This window comes from Thamnophis elegans, chromosome 8, assembly GCF_009769535.1.
Source record: "Thamnophis elegans isolate rThaEle1 chromosome 8, rThaEle1.pri, whole genome shotgun sequence".
NCBI classification, from domain to species: domain Eukaryota; kingdom Metazoa; phylum Chordata; class Lepidosauria; order Squamata; family Colubridae; genus Thamnophis; species Thamnophis elegans.
Window position 1 is genome coordinate 79,823,559 of NC_045548.1, and position 7,385 is coordinate 79,830,943.

A 7,385-nucleotide genomic window follows, 5' to 3' on the forward strand; every position below is an offset into this window, starting at 1 on the left:
TCCAGCATTTAGGTTGTAAATTCGGATACATAGAGGCCAGTTTTTTAGGATCTAGATGCCATCTATAAAGTCATTTTAAATCTATCTCCATCTTACCTTTGCCTTTACATTTCAGTTGCCATTTAATTCAACTATTGTGCCAACAATATTCAATGTATAATGAAACCAAGAAGGAGGGAGGGAGGGGGGGTGCTCCTAAAAGTTCCCCCTGAAGTGTCATTTTTGAACATGGCAGGAAGAGAAAACTACTAGATAGATGACAAGGTTTATTTATATCAGTTTGAGTTGCACCGAAATACCAAATCAAATTTATTTTTGTCCCTGTGTTACGAAATAGGTAGCTGGAAATAGAAGGTCATGATGGGAGATTTGGGTGATCATCTTTGTAATTTGGAATGACAAAGTTAACGTGGATTTTAAAAACGGTTATTTCAGATAGGCTATTCTTAAAAGTGTAGAATAAATAGAAATAGATATTCTGCCCCGAAACACCTTTTGTGCCTTTCAGTTGGAGAAGTATTTTATGGTGTGGTTCCCAAACTTGGCAACTTTAAGACTTGTGGACTTAAACTCCCAGAATTCTCCAGCCAGCAGAGTCTTAAAGTTGCCAAGTTTGGGAACCACTGGATCAGAGAAATGATAAGTAAACATAAATTGGCTAATTTATCCTGATGTACTTGAATTTTCTCGTGGATAGTAAAATAAAACATAGAGAAGATTTAACAATAGAAGGATATCTTTGTCAGTAGTTTTTTTGTGTGTAAAATTGTTAGAAAAGCTTAAGGTGGATAAAATATTTTACGGTTTTGAACAGTGTTAAGTTTGAAACAAAATTACGTACTAAGGATGAGTATGTTATTTTTAAAATGTCCAAACTTTTATTGAAACTTGAAACAAGAAGAACGTACGAAAAGAATGCACGCTAAAATGCACTGAAAACTTGGTTGCGATATACAAAGGGAACAATGGCGAAAATGTCTGGTTGAAAGGATTAAAACGTACATTATGTTCTAGAGATAATTTTTTTATAAAATGATGTATTGTTGATATTTGTTACCACAGAGAAATTGTCTGGAATGTATAAAGATAGAGGTAGCCACGCACTTACGACCAGCATTGAGTCCAGATTTTCTGTTGTTAAATTTACAGCTTGTGGCTTTGATTATTAGGAAAATAAATAAATAATGGGAAATAAATAAATAATAGAAAAAAGTAAGCTTTTTTATAATCATAGGGTAAGAATTTTTTTGTAATTGTACTTATTTTTTGCCCAAAGAAAATCGGAAGCGTCTTTATATTTTTCTTTTATTCTTTCTGTTCGCATTTTGTTTTTCTTTTTTTCCTCTCCGTATTACTGGGTGTTTCTTTTTTATGTTCTCTGTAAAAAAATAAAAAATAAACTAGTTTTAAAAAATTAATGTTGTCCCTTGTCTTGTCTCTTAGAGTCTAGATGATTTGGGCATTGGAAGGAAAGGAAAGAAGGAAGGAAGAAAAGATGATAGTTTGACAGCGATATAGATGGATGGATAGATAGAGATAGAAGATGGATGGATAATGGATGGATAGATAGATCGACAGATTGACAGACAGATAGATAGACAAATGATTGATTGAAATGATAGATCGACAGATGATAGATTAGATGGACTGAGATAAAGAGATTGACAGAGAGCTGAAATACACCAAGTGAATGAGATGAAGGATGTGAATTAGAGGAGGGAGGTAGGGAAGAAGAGAGGGATAGGAGAGAGGGCAGGGGGGGAAGAGGAGGAGAGAAAGGAGTGGAAAGGGGAGAGAGGAGAAGGAGAGAGGAAGGGGAAGTAGAGAAGAAAAGGATGACAGAGGGAAGAAAGGAGGTAGGGAGGGGGAGGAGAGAGGGAGAAGAAAGTGATGGATAAGGTACAAATGTGGTGTATGGAGAGCAGAAGAGCCAATAATTGTTTTTGGGAGCTGATGGTAAGATGAATTGATGTAAACATTTAATAATACAAGACGATATTGGCTATGTAATAGTATACATGTTTATGAAAATGAAAAATAAAAAACTTAATACACACACAAAAAAAGAGATTGACAGAGAGGGAGAGATTGACAGATTGGAGGGAGATCCTTTAGGTAGGTCAGTAGATCTTGGCACCCCCTGAGATGCTGGCTGGGTCTCTGTTAGAAAGGAATTGCTTGGCTCTGTTTTCTGAGGAAGTCCAAATATCCTTTTCATATTTTCACATTTTTAATTCCCTTTCTGGGAGTCCTTGGCACCGGTCACTGCAGACTCCGCTTGCTCTCAAGTTTGATCTTTTGGCTTGTGTGTGTGTGTTTGATTGTTTGTCTGTCTAGAGCAGGGGTCCCCAAACTTTTAAGACTTGTGGACTTCAACTCCCAGAATTCCCCAGCCATCTAGCCTCAGAGGTCTTCAAAGTTGGCCACTTTAAAACTTGTGGACTTCAACTCCCAGAATTCTCCAGCCAGCTGGCTGGAGCCAAGTGGCCAAGTTTGGGGGCCTCCGGTCTGGGGCCTTTGGGCAGGGAAGGGAAGGTCCCTCCAAGGGGGGGGGGTTACTTGGGTGGCTGAGCTCCTGAATTGTGTGTGTGTGTGCATGTCCCATGGGGCCCTGCAAGGCCTCCATCCTTCCTGGATTGCGTGGGGGGGGGTGTTGGGGGTTTAGCTGGGAGGTTGTGGGTTTTAATTGCTATTCGATCCATTTATTGGACTTTCAGCTGCTGCTGTTGCTCCTGCACAACAGTCCAGGAGAAGCACGTATGCACACACACACACACACACACACAGCGTCAGATACAAACACAGCCAACACACACGAACACACAGATAAGTGAGTCAAAAATACACACAGGAGATAGACACAAACGCACAAACACACACGGCACAGAAAGACAGACACACAAAGAGGAACAGACACACAAACCAAGGTACAGAGACACATTTGAGACATACAAAAATACAGATACAACACAGATAAGTGAGTCAAAAATACACACAGGAGATAGACACAAATGCACACACCCACCCAACACAGACACTGAAAGACACAAACGGACACACGCAAACAAACAGACACACAAGCACAGATACAGAGAGACAGACCTATAAACGCACACACACAACACACACAGAGATACACAGCCGAGTCAGAGACACAGACAGAAACACACAGGAGATAAGACTCAAACACACACAGGAAGAGAGACAGACGCACAGAAAGACACACAGACACCCCCGCAGTCTCCCACCCGCCCTTCCACGGACCCAGAGACCCGGACACGCAATCCCAGGGTGACACAAATACAGGCACGCGCAGACACACACACGCACACCCAGAGAGAGACACGTAAGCCGGCGTCCACCCGGGCAGGCCGGCCGGCGCAGCCATCCATAGACGGGAGGGAGAGGCGGGGGTCCCCACGGGCGGAGACCCTCCGGGGGAAGCGGGGCGGGGGTCGCGTCTGGCGAAGCGGGCGGGGCTGCGCGAGTCCACCTGCCCGCAGCGCCTCCTCCGCCTCTCCGGCATCCTCCCGGCTGCGCATCCCCGCTGGCAGCCCGGGCACCGCCGCCGCCGCCGCCGCTTCTCCTGCCGCCGGTGCTGCGTCACGGCGCCCTCGGCGGTGCCCATGTACGCCTTCTACTCGCTGCTGGTGCTGGTCTTCTACGCGCTCTTCAGGAAGGGCGATGCGGGGCCGGCGGGGGCGGCCCGGGGGCGGCGGCGGAGGCTGCGGAGGCTCCCCCCGGCGCTGCCCCTCGGCCCTCCTCCCGCCCGGGTAAGTGGGCGCCGGCGGTGGGGAGGGGGCTGCGGGGCTCCTCCAGATGCGCTGCCCCCCGCCCCTCTTTCAGCCACGGTCCCACCCGGGGGTGGGTGGGGGGTCTCCCCGCGGACCTCAGACCCGCAGCCCCGGGCGGGGGGCGGCTGGACCCCCCTTGCCCTCTTGGAAGGGTCGGGGAGGGGCGCGGGGCTGGAGCATCCTCGCCCCCTTTGGGGGGCGTTTCCCACCCCCGCCGCAGCTGGAAGGGCCTGGGGGGGGGGCTAGCGAGGCCGGCTCCCCGGAGACCCGCCGGCATCCTTTGCAGCGGAATTCTCTTTCGGGGAGGGGGCTGCATCGCTTTCTGCCCGCGGGGATGGGAGATGGAGCTCCCCTTATTCAAATGCACCCCCAGAAATAGATGGGGAGGGGCTGTACGGCTGCAGCCCACCCTCCACCCACCCCTTTCTTGTTGGAAGAAGCCACTCTATGGTAACCGGGCAGGATACCTTGACCCTGGGTGATTGATAGCTGTCAGTCGCTAAAGTGGGTTGGAAGAATTCCCGCCTCCTTCCTCTTTTCTGGTTTTAATTTAATTTGATATTTCAGCCTTTCAACCTTTGTAAGCTGCTTTTTTGAGGCCCTCCTGAAAAACTGCAATTGTGGTTAAGGATTGAATTGATGAAACAAACTAAGTGAGGAGAAGAACCATATTTTTTATCATCCTGGCAGGTAGCAATATAGCAATAGCAGTAGACTTATATACCGCTTCATAGGCCTTTCAGGCCTCTCTAAGCGGTTTACAGAGAGTCAGCATATTGCCCCCAACAATCTGGGTCCTCATTTTACCCACCTCGGAAGGATGGAAGGCTGAGTCAACCCTGAGCCGGTGAGATTTGAACCGCTGACCTGCTGATCTAGCAGTAGCCTGCAGTGCTGCACTCTAACCACTGCGCCACCTCGGCTCTAGGTAGGGTAGTCCTCGACTTACGACACCTCATTTAGTGCCCCTTCAAAGTTACAACAGCACTGGAAAAAGCAACTTACGACCGCTCTTCACTCTTACGACCGTTGCAGCTTCCCCCGGGGTCACGTGATCAAAATTCAGACACGTGGCAACTGACTCATATTTATGACGGTCGCAGTGTCCCGGGGGGGGGGGTGTCACGTGATCTCCGTTTGCGACCTTCTGACCAGCAAAGTCCACGGGGAAGCTGGATTCACTTAGCGACCGTGGCAAGAAAGGTTGCAAAATGGGGCAAAACTCTCTTAGCCAATGTTTCGCTTAGCAGCAGAAATGTAGAGCTCAATTGAGGTCGTAATTTGAGGGCTACCTGTATTTATTTAAAGGATTGATATGGCCGCCTCTGGGCAGCTTCACAAAATATTTTTTAAAAAAAACAATAAAAAAGAATTTAAAAAGTAGCACCCCATCCCTCAGGAAATGCAGGAAAAGCGGTTCAAATTCCCTGGCAGAGTTCCTAAAGTTGGCCCAGCGTGTTTCTCTGCTGTAGAAAAGGCAGGTGATGTTTCCTCTGCGTGTCGCAGCAGCCCCCTCCCCAAATACCTGAGGCCGTGATCACCCAGCGTGCCCGGTTAAAGGTAGTAATTGTAATTGTAATTTAATAAATTTATATGCCGCCCAATCCCGCAGGACTCCAGGCGGCTTACAAAAACAAGACTAAAATATAAAAGTTAAAATAGGAAAAGAAGAAAGACGAATTTAAAAGCAACGCACCATAGACTCAATCTTGGTGGGGCCGGACCTCATTCGTGAGGTCAACAGCCCCAGGCCTGCCGGAATAGCCAGGTTTTAGTGGCTTTTCGGAAGGCCGAGAGAGTGGGGAGGGTCCGGACCGGATCTCTACGGGTAGATCATTCCACAGGCTGTGGAGGAGGGCAAGAGGACCCCCGACAATTGCAGTTTAGTTCTCTCTCTTTCCATCTCTCTCTCTCCCCCCCCCTCTTTCTCTCTCTCTCTCTCCCCCCTCTCTTTCTCTCCCGCTCTCCCTCTCAATGTGTGCAATGCAACGTTTCCAAAAAATGCTCTCGGTGTTGCTTGCCAACCAACAACGTGGGTGGGATTTCATTGCGGGCGTGAAACGCACATACAAAGTAAAGCAGATGGAGGAGGGTTTGAGGGGCTGTGGGAAGAGACAAGGAGTAGCTGGTCCTGTGGGCCCCCCCCCCCCCTCTATCAACAGTGCTGCCCACCCACCCACCCCCCGAATCCAGTTTTTCCAGCGGTGTCTTTGGGAGGATTCCTTCCGAGGACTGGCACCTCTTCACGGGCCAGGCTGGCACCGAGGGCACAAAACTAGAAGCATAGGAAACTGGCAGCAGGAAAGGTTTTCCCTCGGAGTTTCCTTCCTTTGCTTTCGTTTTCTTTTTTATTTTGCCTGTTTATGTCTTTTTAATTATTAATGTTTCTGTTCTTATTTTTCAATTTGTCGCACAATTAGCCAGAGGTTCAGGCTGGATTTGGCATTTTTCTTTGCTTATCGGGCCCTTCCAAGGATCTGGGATAGGCGGATGTGGATGTCTCATTAATTAATTTTGTTGTTCTTATTCTATTCTATTCTATTCTATTCTATTCTATTCTATTCTACTCTACTCTACTCTACTCTACTCTACTCTACTCTACTCTACTCTACTCTACTCCACTCCACTCCACTCCACTCCACTCCACTCCACTCCACTCTCCACTACTCCATATTTTCTATTCCATTCTGTTCCATTCTACTCTACTCTACTCTACTCCACTCCACTCCACTCCACTCTACTCTACACTACTCCATATTTTCTTTTCTATTCTATTCTATTCTATTCTATTCTATTCTATTCTATTCTATTCTATTCTACTCTACTCTACTCTACTCCACTCCACTCCACTCCACTCCACTCCACTCCTCTCCACTCTACACTACTCCATATTTTCTATTCTGTTCTATTCTATTCTACTCTACTCCACTCCACTCCACTCCACTCTACTCTACTCCATATTTTCTATTCTATTCTGTTCTATTGTCCTTATCGTCATTATTATATTCAATTGCTTTGTTTTATCTTTTAAATGTATCTTTTTTGTCGAATGATGGAGCTGGGTTTATCCCCCAGCATGTTTAAACTCAGTGACTGATGGCTGACACACTTTGTGGGGTCCAAGTTTCCTTCTTGGCTGTGAACTCATCCTTTCTAACGTGGCTTTTGAACTGTCCCTTTGAGATGACACCTCCGGGGTTCTTGATTTTTGCTTCATATTGAAAATGCTGGGTCTCCAACTTGGCAACTTTAAGCCTGGCGGACTTCAACTCCCAGAATTCCCCAGCCAGCTTGCTCTGCTCTAGGTGTCTTTCTCTCTATCTGTCATGCACACACGCATGTACACACACACACACAGACCTAAACACCTGTCTTCTAACAGGTGCATCAGCCTATAGATTTGCATTGCAAGGGGGCAGGATGCAGAGAAAGTGCCCCACCCTCAGTGATGTGGTTTCCATGACACCTGCCGCCATGGAAACAGAGCCACAGCACCTTGCCAATCCAGGGACCACTCAGCTGGGAGAGGGGTTATCTCAGGGCAGTCCCCCCCTCCCCCAAGGGAGGCACACCTATGTCCCTCTGGGCAAG